The sequence below is a fragment of the Haemaphysalis longicornis genome, unplaced genomic scaffold (assembly GCF_048455015.1).
Source record: "Haemaphysalis longicornis isolate Haplotype H1 unplaced genomic scaffold, Haemaphysalis longicornis Haplotype H1 scaffold_6, whole genome shotgun sequence".
Taxonomy (NCBI): Eukaryota; Metazoa; Arthropoda; class Arachnida; order Ixodida; family Ixodidae; genus Haemaphysalis; species Haemaphysalis longicornis.
Window position 1 is genome coordinate 193,522,585 of NW_027526407.1, and position 14,784 is coordinate 193,537,368.

The 14,784-nt window shown below is 49.1% G+C and overlaps 4 non-coding genes across 4 annotated transcripts; 3 read left to right on the top strand and 1 right to left on the bottom strand.

Annotated features, from left to right (window-relative positions):
* Window positions 1–487: 487 nt before the first annotated feature.
* Trnai-aau (transfer RNA isoleucine (anticodon AAU)) lies at window positions 488–560 on the bottom strand. The gene has a single exon. It is a non-coding gene; the product is annotated as a tRNA-Ile (tRNA).
* Window positions 561–855: 295 nt separating this feature from the next.
* Trnap-ggg (transfer RNA proline (anticodon GGG)) lies at window positions 856–928 on the top strand. The gene has a single exon. It is a non-coding gene; the product is annotated as a tRNA-Pro (tRNA).
* A 3,093-nt stretch (window positions 929–4,021) lies between these two features.
* On the top strand, window positions 4,022–4,094 carry Trnai-aau (transfer RNA isoleucine (anticodon AAU)). Its single transcript has one exon. It is a non-coding gene; the product is annotated as a tRNA-Ile (tRNA).
* Window positions 4,095–7,615: 3,521 nt separating this feature from the next.
* Trnan-guu (transfer RNA asparagine (anticodon GUU)) lies at window positions 7,616–7,688 on the top strand. The gene has a single exon. It is a non-coding gene; the product is annotated as a tRNA-Asn (tRNA).
* The last annotated feature ends 7,096 nt before the right edge of the window (window positions 7,689–14,784 follow it).

Below are 14,784 nucleotides of genomic sequence, written 5' to 3' on the forward strand. Positions count from 1 at the left end.
ATGGGGGTGGTAGCCAGCGCCACTCGGACTACTCGGGGTGAAGAGGACCTTCTTTTTATCCCCCGGGCCATGATTCGAGCGTCTACGACATGCCGAGAGTGGTCGACCAACGTTGAACCCTCTTAAGCTCTCTATGGCACCAAGACTGCCAGATTAGAGGCCCTCGCTATGCATGTAGCGAATCACAGTAGGAAAATGGGGGGTCGTTGAGAATAAGGCAGAAATAAAAATTGGCAGTCAAGAACACCTCGGGAAGCAAAGGGGAGGATGTAGTATACCTGGATATAAGGCGCGTTCGTAGCCTCTAATTCTGTGTCGGCTTTGTGGTGCAGTGGGAAGAGCACCATGTGCCTTGCGTTCCACCCGCAGAGTCGTGGGATCGAAACCAGGCGCCGATAACTATTATTTTTAGTGTATGCGCTCGCTGTTGCGGACGGATGGCGGACGCTACTTGTGAGGTAAAGAAATGCTAGGCATTTAATAAATGCCCGGCCGGTGGGATCCGAACCCACGACCTCCAGAATATTGGTCTGGTGCGATAACCACTACGCTACGGCGGGGATACTTTATCCTCCTCTTTCGGGGGTATTTATGTTCAGGTGTTTTTGTTTCCTGTGCTTGGGGGTGGTAGCCAGCGACACTCGGACTACTCGGGGTGAATGGGACCTTCTTTTTAACACCCTGGCCGTGACTCGAGCGTCTACGACATGTGGAGAGTGGTCGACCAGCGTTTAACCCTCTTAAACTCCCTCTTAAGCTCCCGAGTAGTCCTAGTGGCGCTGGCTAGCACCCCCAAGCGCAGGAAACCATAACACCTGCACATAAGTACACCAGCAAGTGGAGGCTAAAGTAGCCCCGCCGGTAGCGTAGTGGTTATCGCACCAGACCGGGTTTCTGGATGTCGTGGGTTCGGATCCCACCTGGCGGGTATTTTTTCTACACTTTCTTATTTTCCAAATTCTTTATCTTGAGCTACTACATACTCCCCTTTGCTTCCGAGGTCTTCTTGACTGCCAATTCTTATTTCTGTCTTATTCTCAACAAGCCCCTCAATTTCCTATTCTGATTCGCTACATGCATAGCGAGGGCCTCTGTTCATGCAGTCGTGGTGCCGAAGGAAGCTTAAGAGGGTTAAACGCTGGTCGAGTTAAACGCTGGCGCTGGCTACCACCCCCAAGCGCAGGAAACAAAAACACCTGAACATAAATACCCCAGAAAGTGGAGGCTAAAGTAGCCCTGCTGGTAGCGTAGTGGTTATCGCACCAGACCCATATTCTGGAGGCCATGTGTTCGGATCCCAATTGGCGGGCATTTTTTAAACGCAGAGCATTTCTTTAACTCACAAGTAGCGTCCGCCATCCGTCCGCCACAGCGAGTACGTAAACTAAAAAAAAATAGTTATCGGCGCCTGGTTTCGATCCCACGACCCTGCGGCGGAACGCTAGGCATATGGTTCTCTTCACACTGCCCCACAAAGCCGACACAGAATTAAAGGCTACGAACGCGCCTTATATCCTTGACTCATTAAAACTTCGTCATGAAGCTGCTGTTACAACGCATTCACTACCTGTAGGCGGAACGCTAGGTACATGGTGCTCTTCCCACTGTGCCACAAAACCGACACAGAATCAAAGGCTACGAACGCGCCTTATATCTTTGACTCACTAAAACTACGTCAAGAAGCTGCTGACACAACGCATTCACTACCACCAACTCCCCAAACACTAAACGTTAACGCAATACACCCACCCCTATGCGACGCATTTACTCGAGTCCCGATGGCGTCGCGATGGGCCCAATTTTTCTCCACTTTCTTATTTTCCAAATTTTTTATCTTGAGCTACTACATCCTGCCCTTTGCTTTTCGAGGTGTTCTTGACTGCCAATTCTTATTTCTGTCTTATTCTCAACGGCCCCCCATTTTCCTATTCTGATTCGCTACATGCATAGCGAGGGCCTCTAATCTGGCAGTCTTGGTGCCATAGGGAGCTTAAGAGGGTTCAACGCTGGTCGACCACTCTCGACATGTCGTAGACGCTTGCGGCACGTCCCGGGGGTTAAAAAGAAGGTCCCCTTCACCCCGAGTAGTCCGAGTGGCGCTGGCTACCACCCCCAAGCGCAGGAAACAAAAACACCTGAACATAAATACCCCAGAAAGTGGAGGCTAAAGTAGCCCCGCTGGTAGCGTAGTGCTTATCGCCCCAGACAGGTATTCTTGAGGTCGTGGGTTCGGATCTCACCTGGCGGACATTTTTTCTCCACTTTCATATTTTCCAAATTCTTTATTTTGAGCTACTACATCCCCCCTTTGCTTTCCGAGGTCTTCTTGACTGCCAATTCTTATTTTTGTCTTATTACCAACGAGCCCCTCATTTTCCTTTTCTGATTCGCTACATGCATAGCGAGGGCCTATGTTCTGGCAGTTTTGGCGCCATAGGGAGCTTAAGAGGGTTCAACGCTGGTCGACCACACTCGACTGGTCGTAAACGCTCGAGTCACGGCCCTGGGGTTAAAAAGAAGGACCCCTTCACCCCGAGTAGTATGAGTAGCGCTGGCTACCACCCCCAAGCGCACGAAACAAAAACACCTGAACATAAATACCCCAGAAAGTGGAGGCTAAAGTAGCCCCGCCGGAAGCGTAGTGGTTATCGCACCAGACCAATATTCTGGAGGTCGTGGGTTCAGATCCCACATGGCGGGCATTTTTTAAATGCATAGCATTTCTTTAACTCACAAGTAGCGTCCGCCATCCGTCCGCAACAGCGAGCACATACACTAAAAAAATAATAGTTATCGGCACCTTGTTTCGATCCCACGACCCTGCGGCGGAACGCAAGGCATATGGTGCTCTTCCAACTGCCCCACAAAGCCGACACAGAATTAAAGGCTACGAACGCGCCTTATATCCTTGACTCATTAAAACTTCGTCATGAAGCTGCTGATACAACGCATTCACTACCTGTGGGCGGAACGCGAGGTACATGGTGCTCCTCCCACTGTGCCGCAAAAGCGACACAGAATCAAAGGCTACCAACGCGCCTTATATCTTTGACTCACTAAAACAACGTCAAGAAGCTGCTGATACAACGCATTCACTACCACCAACTCCCAAAACACTAAACGTTAACGCAATACACCCACCCCCTAGGCGATGCATTTACTCGAGTCCCTCTCGCGGGGAGTTGGGCCCAATTTTTCTCCACTTTCTTATTTTCCAAACACTTTATCTTGAGCTACTACATCCTCCCCTATGCTTTCCGAGGTGTTCTTGACTGCCAATTCTTATTTCTGTCTTATTCTCAACGGCCCCCCATTTTCCTATTCTGATTCGCTACATGCATAGCGAGGGCCTCTAATCTGGCAGTCTTGGTGCCATAGGGAGCTTAAGAGGGTTCAACGCTGGTCGACCACTCTCGACATGTCGTAGGCGCTCGCGGCACGGCCCGGGGGTTAAAAAGAAGGTCCCCTTCACCCCGAGTAGTCCGAGTGGCGCTGCCTACCACCCCCAAGCGCAGGAAACAAAAACACCTGAATATAAATACCCAAGAAAGTGGAGGCTAAAGTAGCCCCACTGGTAGCGTAGTGGTTACCGCCCCAGACAGGTATTCTGGAGGTCGTGGGTTCGGATCCCGCCTGGCGGACATTTTTTCTCCACTTTCATATTTTCCAATTTTTTTTATTTTGAGCTACTACATCGCCCCTTTGCTTTCCGAGGTCTTCTTGACTGCCAATTATTATTTCTGTCTTATTATCAACGAGCCCCTCGTTTTCCTATTCTGATTCGCTACATGCATAGCGAGGGCCTCCGTTCTGGCAGTCTTGGTGCCATAGGGAGCTTAAGAGGGTTCAACGCTGGTCGACCACACTCGACTGGTCGTAAACGCTCGAGTCATGTCCCGGCGGTTAAAAAGAAGGACCCGTTCACCCCGAGTAGTATGAGTAGCGCTGGCTACCACCTACAAGAGCAGGAAACAAAAACACCTGAACATAAATACCCCAGAAAGTGGAGGCTAAAGTAGCCCCGCCGGAAGCGTAGTGGTTATCGCACCAGACCAATATTCTGGAGGTCGTGGGTTCGGATCCCACCTGGCGGGCATTTTTTTAATGGATAGCATTTCTTTAACTCACAAGTAGCGTCCCCCATCCGTCCGCAACAGCGAGCACATACACTAAAAAATAATAGTTATCGGCGCCTGGTTTCGATCCCACGACCCTGCGGCGGAACGCTAGGCATATGGTTCTCTTCACACTGCCCCACAAAGCCGACAAAGAATTAAAGGCTACGAACGCGCCTTATATCCTTGACTCATTAAAACTTCGTCATGAAGCTGCTGTTACAACGCATTCACTACCTGTGGGCGGAACGCTAGGTACATGGTGCTCTTCCCACTGTGCCACAAAACCGACACAGAATCAAAGGGTACGAACGCGCCTTATATCTTTGACTCACTAAAACTACGTCAAGAAGCTGCTGATACAACGCATTCACTACCACCAACTCCCCAAACACTAAACGTTAACGCAATACACCCACCCCTATGCGACGCATTTACTCGAGTCCCCCTCGCGTCGCGATGGGCCCAATTTTTCTCCACTTTCTTATTTTCCAAATTCTTTATCTTGAGCTACTACATCCTGCCCTTTGCTTTTCGAGGTGTTCTTGACTGCCAATTCTTATTTCTGTCTTATTCTCAACGGCCCCCCATTTTCCTATTCTGATTCGCTACATGCATAGCGAGGGCCTCTAATCTGGCAGTCTTGGTGCCATAGGGAGCTTAAGAGGGTTCAACGCTGGTCGACCACTCTCGACATGTCGTAGACGCTCGAGTCACGGCCCGGGGATTAAAAAGAAGGTCCCCTTCACCCCGAGTAGACCGAGTAGCGCTGGCTACCACCCCCAAGAGCAGTAAACAAAAACACCTGAACATAAATACCCCAAAAAGTGGAGACTAAAGTAGCCCCGCTGGTAGCGTAGTGGTTATCGCCCCAGACAGGTATTCTGGAGGTCGTGGGTTCACATGCCACCTGGCGGACATTTTTTCTCCACTTTCATATTTTCCAAATTCTTTATTTTGAGCTACTACATCCCCCCTTTGCTTTCCGAGGTCTTCTTGACTGCCAATTCTTATTTTTGTCTTATTATCAACGAGCCCCTCATTTTCCTATTCTGATTCGCTACATGCATAGCGAGGGCCTCGATTCTGGCAGTATTGGTGCCATAGGGAGCTGAAAAGGTTTCAACGCTGGTCGACCGCTCTCGACATATCATAGACGCTCGATTCACGGCCAGGGTGTTAAAAAGAAGGTCCCCTTCACCCCGAGTAGTCCGAGTGGCGCTGGCTACCCCCCCCCCCAATTGCACGAAACGAAAATACCTGAACATTATTACCCAAAAAGTGCAGGCTAAAATAGCCCCGCTGGTAGCGTAGTGGTTAACGCACCAGACCCATATTCTGGAGGTCGTGTCTTCGGATCTCATTTGGCGGGCATTTTTAAAACGCAGAGGATTTCTTTAACTCACAAGTAGCATCCGCCATCCGTCCGCAACAGTGAGCACGTACAGTAAAAAAATAATAGTTATCGGCGCCTGGTTTCGATCCAAAGACCCTGCGGGCGGAACGCAAGGCACATGGTGCTCTTCCCACTGCACCACAAAGCCGACACAGAATAAGGCTACGAATGCGCCTTATATCTTTTTCTCATTAAAACTACGTCAAGAAGCTGCTGATACAACTTATTCACTACCACGAAATCTCCAAACACTAAACGTTAACGCAATATACCCACCCTATGCGACGCATTTACTCGAGTCCCCCTCGCGGGGAGATGGGCCCAATTTTTCTAAACTTTCTTATTTTCCAAATTCTTCATCTTGAGCTACTACATCCTCCCCTATGCTTTCCGAGGTGTTCTTGACTGCCAATTCTTATTTCTGTCTTATTCTCAACGACCGCCCATTTTCCTATTCTGATTCGCTACATGCAGGCGAGGGCCTCTAATCTGGCAGTCTTGGTGCCTTAGGGAGATTAAGAGGGTTCAACGCTGGTCGACCACACTCGACATGTCGTAGACGCTCGACTCACGTCCCGGGGGTTAAAAAGATGTTCCCCTTCACCAGTAGTAGTCCGAGTGGCACTGGCTACCACCCCGAAGTGCAGGAAACAAAAACACCTGAACATAAATACTCCAGAAAGTGGAGGCTAAAGTAGCCCTGGCGGTAACGTGGTGAATATTGCAACAGACTGGCATTCTGGAGGTGGTGGGTTCGGATCCCACCTGGCGGGCATTTTTCCCCACTTTCTAATTTTCCAAATTCTTTATCTTGATCTACTACGTCCTCCCCTTTGCTTTCCGAGGTCTTCTTGACTGCCAATTCTGATTTTTGTCTTATTCTCAATGAGCCCCTCATTTTCCTATTCTGATTCACTACATGCATAGCGAGGGCCTCTGTTGTGGCAGTCTTAGTGCCATAGGGAGCTTAAGAGGTTTCAACGCTGGTCGACCACTCTTGACATGTCGTAGACGCTCGAGTCACGGGCCGGGGGTTTAAAAGAAGGTCCCCTTCACCCCGAGTAGTCCGACTGGCGCTGGCTACCACCCCCAAGCGCAGGAAACAAAAACACCTGAACATAAATACTCTAGAAAGTGGAGGCTAAAGTAGCCCTTCCGGTAGCGTAGTGGTTATCGCACCAGACCGGTATTCCGGAGGTCGTGGGTTCAGATTCCACCTGGCGGGCATTTTTTCACCACTTTCTTATTTTTGAAATTGTTTATCTTGAGCTACTTCATCATCCCCTTTGCTTTCCGAGGTCTTCTTGACTGCCAATACTTATTTCTGTATTATTCTCAACCATCCCATCATTTTCGTATTCTGATTCGCTACATGCACAGCGAGGGCCTCTGTTCTGGCAGTCTTGGTTCATAGGGAGCTTAAGAATGTTCAACGCTGTTCGGCAACTCTCGACATGTCGTAGACGCTCGAGTCACGGCCCGGGGGTTAAAAAGATGGTCCCCTTCAAAACGAGTAGTCCGAGTGGCGCTGGCTAGCACCCCCAAGCGCAGGAAACAAAAACACCTGAACATAAATACGCCAGAAAGTGGAGGCGTAAGCAGCCCCGGCGGTACCGTAGTGGCTATCGCACCATACCGGTATTCTGGAGGTGGTGGGTTCGGATCCCACCTGGCGGGCATTTTTTCCCGACTTTGTTATTTTCGAAATTCTTTATCTTGAGCTACTAAATCTTCCCCTTTGCTTTCCGAGGTCTTCTAGACAGCAAATTCTTATTTCTGTCTTATTCTCAACGAGCCCCTCATTTTCCTATTCTCATTCGCTACATGCATAGCGAGGGCCTCTGTTCTGGCAGTGTTGGTGCCATAGGGAGCTGAAGAGGTTTCAACGCTGGTCGACCACTCTCGACATGTCATAGACGCTCGATTCATGGCCCGGGTGTTAAAAAGAAGGTCCCCTTCACCCCGAGTAGTCCGAGTGGCGCTGGCTACCACCCCCAATTGCTGGAAACGAAAACACGTGAACATAATTACCCAAGAAAGTGGTCCACCAGCGTTGACCCCTCATAAGCTCCCTATGGCACCAAGACTGGAGGGGAAAAATAGTCCGCTGGTAGCGTAGTGGTTATCGCACCAGACCGTTATTCTGGAGGTCGTGGGTTCGGATCCCACCCGGCGGGCATTTTTTCTCCACTTTCTTTCTTTCCAAATTCTTTATCTGTTTAAATTACCTACCACATCCTTCCCTTTGCTTTCCGAGGTTCTCTTGTCTGCCAACCCTTATTTCTATATCTTTTTCAACAAGACCCTCATTTCCTAATCTGATGCGCTATATATATATAGAAAGATAGGTCGGCAGTCTAAAACGCCAAAGGAGACATAGGGGTGTGGTAAGGCACTTTTTTACTACGGTAATGAAGTTCACATTTTTAAATATACGGAAGAAAGAAAGAAAAACACATGCCCAGAGTGGGGACCGAACCCACGCCTTTCGATTAGATCTTGAATGCCTTACCAATTCGGCTATCTGGGCGACTGTGTTATCCTCCACAGTCTGGGCTATTTATATTTGCTAGACGTGTATCTGACGCTTGAGGGTGGTAGCCAGCGCCACTCTGACACATTGGGAGAAGGGTACCTTTTTAATCCCCGGGGCGTGACTCGAACGTCTACAGCCTGTCAAAAGCGGGTAACTGGCGGGAAGACCTCTTATGCTACCTAGAAATCAAGCCTGCCAGAACCGAGACCCTCGCTAGGCTTTTTCAGAATAATATAGTAAGGAAATGAGGGGCTCGTTGAGAAAATACAGAAAGATAGGTCGGCAGTCTAAAACCCCAAAAGAGGCATTGGAGGCATATATATATATATATATATATATATATATATATATATATATATATATATATATATATATATATGTATATATATATATATAAGAAAGTGGGGGGCTTGGTGAATTAAGGCAGAATAAGTGTTGGCAGTCAAGAAAACCTCGGAAAGCAAAGGGGAGAATGCGGTAGGTCAAAGAAACAGTGAAGAATTTTCTTAGTCAGAAAAGAAGTGATGAAAGAATGCCCGCCGGGTGGGATCCGAACCCACGACCTCCAGAAAATTAGTCTTGTCGTGGGTTCGGATCCCAAACAGCAGGCGTCCCAAACCACGTTCCCCCCTTTGCTTTCCGGAGTATTCTTTACGTCCAGCCCTTATTCTCTTTATATATATATATATATATATATATATATATATATATATATATGGGATCATTAAAACTTAGAACATGGTACAAACACAAGCAAAGAAAACATCGAGCAAGGTAATAACAAAGATCGTGGTTTCTACCATGCTGGAAGTTTTGTTTTGTTAACTTGAATATATACATATGCATGCACATATATACATATATATTGTGAGAACCAGTGACTACGTTCCTCGTAATTTGGGTTATGTTACCAGCGCTTCTTCATAATCGCCCATTATCATCAGTGCTGGCCCCGATGGGCTCGGCATCAACATCAACTGTAAATAATCATCATCACCGCTTGGTCTTTTTCATTGGCTCGAGTGTTGGAATAAACGGCCACGCCAACCGTCGTCTGTCAGATTGTGGATCGTGCGTCTTTACCCCTCGTTCTCCATCTCTGAGTGCACCCCTGGAGCTCCGTTCGGGTCGTCACTTGCCGCGAGACGCCATGGCTATGACAGCAAAACCGGCCGCGGAAACGGCGGGGCGGGCTCAGCCGCCGTCCACCGTACTTCGTCTCCAGCCGCCAGCGGGATCCACGGATGTTCTATTGCTTTCGTAATGAGGACGTTGAGGAGTGGCTTGATAACTTCGAACGAGTCAGCGCCTTTAACAGGTGGGACGACCGCACGATGTTTGAAAACGTCTCGTGGTCCCTGGACGAAGTGGCCAAAACGTGGTTCCAGAACAATGCGCACCGTATTGATGACTGGAAAGATTTCATTACGCAGCTGCGCCAGATATTTGGCATTTCCTCGGCCTGCTCATATATCATAAAAATGAAGTTGGAGGGACGATTCCAACATCCTTGTGAGACGTACACGTCGTGCATAGACGATGTTGTGGCCCTGTGCCGAAACGTCAACAAAGACATGACGGAGGCTGATCGCGTGCGCCGCATCTGGAAATGAATAGGCCAGTTCGCCTTTAATGCCCTGGCCCTTCAGAATCCGACTACCGTTTCGGATGTGAGGACAACGTGCCAACGCCTAGACGACCTTCAGTCGATCCGTCTCCCGCCGGGTACCGTGGCCTGGAATAGCAACGATGAGGACCCCCGAGCTCTAATACGCGAACTGATTCGAGACGAACTTGACGGCCGCACCTCCGTGCACGTTTATTCTACCAGTCGATACTCGGCTACACCTAGTTTGCGAGAGATCATGAGAGAGGAGCTTGCCGCGTCTACTAACGGAAGACTTCCCGCCGATCTTTCCTCTCCTCCAGTCACGGCATCCTATTCCGAAGTGGCTGGCAGGCCGCCTCTGTCTTTTGCAGGCATCCCCGCCCAACCAGTTCCAGGCTATGTGGCAGCGGTCAACTCGGTCCTTGGGCCGCAGCCTTACTATCCAGCATGGCGACCACAGCGACCTCCGCCCTCTGTCAACCGCCCGGTGTGTTTCTATTGCGGAATTCGCGGGCACATTTGGCCGTTCTGTAGAAAACGTTTAATTGATGATGATGATGATGATGGTTTAAGTTTAATGGCGCAAGGCCGACATGGGCAAAGAGCGCCAAATACAAAGTTATTTGATAAGGAGGGAAATCGGATAAAATCAGTTAAATACTATGAGCACGTCTGGTGTAAAGGGCCAGGGTGAAGAACGTGAGTGGTTAAAAGATAAATACGGTGGCTGGTGTATAGGACCAGGGGTAAAACTATGGGTGATAAGAGATGAGTTGTAAGAAATAAACTTCAGATAGGAACCTTAAGGTTCGCTGAACAGAGAACATGCCTTCATCTCCTAAGAAGTATGACGGGTGTGGTGGAATATGTCGTGTGTGTAGTTGTGGGAAGTGTTTTCGTCGTGTAATGTCGAGTGCCTTACATTGTATGAGGATGTGGATCACGGATAGGGCCTCTCCGCACCTGCTGCACAGAGGTCTTGGAGACCCCGTGAGAAGGTGCGAATGCGTTGCATGAGTGTGCCCTATGCGTAATCTAGCCAAGGCGACTTCAGTGTATCTATTACGTGTGTCGGTGGTGTATGGTCCCAAGTGTGGTTTTATTACGTGTAACTTGTTGTCTGTTTGTTCACTCCAGTGTGTTTGCCATGTTTTGCGAAGTTGTTGTCTGATGTGTGGTTTCACGTCGGTGTAGGGTAATGTGGTTATGTCTACTGTATTCGAGAGTGTAGCAGCAGCAGCCATTCGGTCCGCTGCTTCGTTCCCGGCTATACCACTGTGGCCAGGGACCCAGCAAAGAACCAGTTCAAATTTTCGTACATACACCGACATAATACCCTTGACTATTAGATTTACAACGTGATTTTTTGAAGACTTCGTTGACGACAACGCCCGCACGACACTGAGGGAGTCTGTATATATAATGGATTGTGGGATGTGACTTTGAAGGATATGATTAACAACAAGAAGTACACCATAAGCCTCTCCCGTAAAGATACTGGTATTACTGTTAAGAGTTCTAGTGACATTAAGGCCGGGCCCATGCGCCGCGCAGGACACAGAGGTGGCAGTTTTAGAGGCGTCCGTATAAAATTCAGAAAATTGATACTTCTGCTGCAAATACAAGAAGTGCTGCAGAATTGCACATGTGGGAGCTCGGTTTTTATCCACATGTGTGAAGGATGTGTCGCATGATACAGGGCGGAGATGCCATGGTGCTATAAAATCCGTTTGAGAACTTTGTATGGTGTCTAAAAAGGAGACAGAAAGCTCTGACGCTTCCTCTCTAACTCTGTAAGAGAAGGGCGCAGAGAACGATGGTCGGTTTAGGAGTAGTGCAGTCTGAGACGTATCATAAAAAGCTGATTTAAAAGGATGGTGTGGCATAGATGAAATTTTAAAAGCAAAAAGAAGATCTGTGTATGCTCGCTGACGTTGTAGGTTCCACTTATTACACTCCACATAGAGGCTTTCGACCGGGCTAGTCCGGAAGGCGCCACATGCCAACCGGAGCCCCAGATGAAGCACTGGGTCCAGCATTTTGAGGGATGTCTTACTTGCTGACCCATAAACAACGCTTCCATAGTCTAATCGTGAACCTATCAGGCTGGTAAAAACACGTAAAAGAAGTTGTTTGTCAGCCCCATATGAAGAGTGGGAGAGAACCTTGAGTATATTCATGGCCTTTAAGCATTTATGTTTAAGTTCTTTTATGTGTGGAATGAACGAGAGCTTTGCGTCAAGGATTACACCTAAAAACTTGTGTTCATTTCTGAATGGAATTGAGACACCATTGAGTTTGATGTCTGGATCCGGCCGAATGCCGCGCCTTTTCGAAAACAAAACACAAGTACACTTCACTGGATTAAATTTAAAACCGTTTCTATCTGCCCAGCCAGCTAGCTTGTTAACACCAAGCTGGACTTGGCGCTCGCAGATAGACAGGTTACAAGACTTAAAGGATAATTGCACGTCGTCTACATAGATTGAGCAGGAAATGGTTGGTGGCAGAGCCTTCCGAAGAGAGTTCATTTTTACAATAAACAACGTGCAACTCAAAACTCCACCTTGCGGAACACCATTTTCCTGCACATGAACTCTAGAGAGTGCAGTTCCAACTCGCACGCGAAACGTTCTTTCAGAGAGGTAACTGGCAAGCGTGTTCCACATGTTACCCGACATACCAAAGCACTTCAAATCGCTGAGGATGCCGTACCGCCAAGCAGTGTCGTACGCCTTTTCAAGATCAAAGAATACTGTCATACAGTACAGCTTATGGAGGTAAGCATCTTTAATATATGACTCTAACCCAACGAGTTGATCGTTCGTAGATCGCCCCGCCCTAAAGCCTGCCTGACAGCTCTCGAGAAGACCGTTGTACTCTAAGAAGTACACGAGTCTCCTGTTTATCATCTTCTCGAAGAGCTTACACAGGCAGCTTGTCAGGGCAATGGGGCGATAACTGGCGGGAGAGGAAGGGTCCTTCCCTTCCTTTAGGAAAGCCACTACTATGGCCTCCCTCCAAGAGCGTGGGAACTGCCCCGAAAGAAATATTTTATTGTAGAGGTGAAGAAGTGTTTCAAGTGTGTCTGCATGTAAGTGTTGTATCATTGTGTATGATATCCTGCCTGCACCTGGAGCTGAAGGTTTACAAGTACCGAGTGCGACCTTCAGCTCATGAAGAGAAAAGGGGGTGTTATAGGATGAGTTCGACTTATTAGTGTCTCGCAAGGACTTCTTCTCACATGATGCTTTGTGTTTAATGAAAGTGTTGGTGTAGTGTGCTGAACTGGACACGTGTTCGAAGTGTTGTGCAAGTGTGTTAGCCTGGTCTTCCAGTGTGTCCCCTGTTGTACTAACCAGGGGCAGGCTGTGTGTCTGTTGTCCTTTTAGTTTTCGTATTCGTGCCCAGACTTTGTGTGTGTCAGTGTATGAGTTGATGGAAGTGAGGAAGGTGCGCCAACTCTCCCTTTTCGCCTCACGACGCACTCGCTTCCCAAAAGCCTTTGCCCGTTTAAAAGAAATGAGGTTATGTGACGTGGGGTACCGGCGAAGGACACCCCACGCCTTGTTCTGGGCCTCTCGCGCCCGCCTGCAGTCCTCGTTCCACCAGGGCCTCCTTGGGGTGCGGGACCCACTGGAGGCCTGGGGAATGGACTTTTCGGCAGCATCGAGGATGTGCGCCGTGACGAGTTGGGCGGCTTCCTCCACGTGTAGGTGTTTTATGGATGTGTGGTGTAGTTGAGATGTTTGTGTGAATGTGCTCCAGTTTGCTTTTGATTCATTAAACCTTTTATGGGAAGATGGACTGCTCGGGCCTATACCTATATACGTTAATGAAGTGGGGAAATGGTCACTACCATATGGGTCCGTGCCCACACCCCACTCAAGACATGGAAAGAGAACTGCGGAACCAATAGCCAAGTCAAGATGCGAGTATGTATTGTGTCCTAAGTAATGGTATGTAGGCTGTTTTTTGTTGAAAAGGCATGCTCCGGAGGATGTAAGAAACTTCTCTATCAGGCGACCTCGGGCATCCGTTCTAGAGGAGCCCCAAAGAGAGTTGTGCGCATTAAGGTCGCCTGTTATGATGTATGGTTCGGGCAGCTGGTCGACCAGCGCCTCGAAGTCAGAGCTCAGAAGTGCAAAATCAGGAGAGATGTAAATGGAGCATACCGTTATTAACCTATTAAATATTATCGTACGGATTGCTACAGCCTCAAGGACAGTGTTCAGAGTGACAGGGTGGCAGGCTAAGGATTTCCGGGCGACAATTGCCACACCTCCTGAAGAGTGTGTGCAGCCAACCCTGTCCTTTCTGAATACCATGTACCTATTTAAGAAATTTGTTTGTTTAGAATTGAGGTGGGTTTCCTGGAGACACATGATACTTGGCTGACTGGCATGCAGAATCTCATACACATCGTCAAGATTTTTAAGGAGGCCTCTGCAGTTCCATTGGATGATGTTTTCTGTTCCCATTATTTAAGTTTAAGAATAACTGGATTGTGTGTATGTGTTCATGTGTCGTCTTTCGGGGCTGTTACTCTGGGATTAGGCTTTTTAGGCCTGTCTGTAGGCTTGGAAGTCGGTGGCCGCTCCTTGCGCTGCGTTGCAGGCAGGAACGGCCCGACATCCATTTCGTCGTCGGATGTCCGAGGGGTGCCCGACAGACCGGGCCCCCCGGACTTGGCCCCCCCTCGGGAGCCCTTCGTTTGAGCCGCCACCGCAGAGGTCGTCCGGGGCACCAGAGGTGGCATGGGCGGTGCGGTGACGGTGGGAACCGGTGCGGGGCCCGTGGTGTCCATCACCTCGGTACCCTCCAACGGACTGGAGGACGGGGAGACAGAGGCGGGAGCGGCACCGGTCCCGACAGAAGTGGTTTGCACCACAACCGCTGCTGCCTCAGCAAGCGGCGTGGTGCCGGGTTGGGCTGCGTGAGGCAACCCAGGAGGGGGCGGAGGTGGGACCAGGTCAGCCTCGCTGAACTGGGTCCCTGTGGAAACCAGACGCCGCTCCGCCCCCCGGCGAGCCGCGTCTGCGTACCTCCCCAGAGGGAAAGAGGCAAACCTCTTTCGCGCCTCTGGGAAGGTGATGTTCTCCGTGACCTTGATGTTAATTATCTTCTT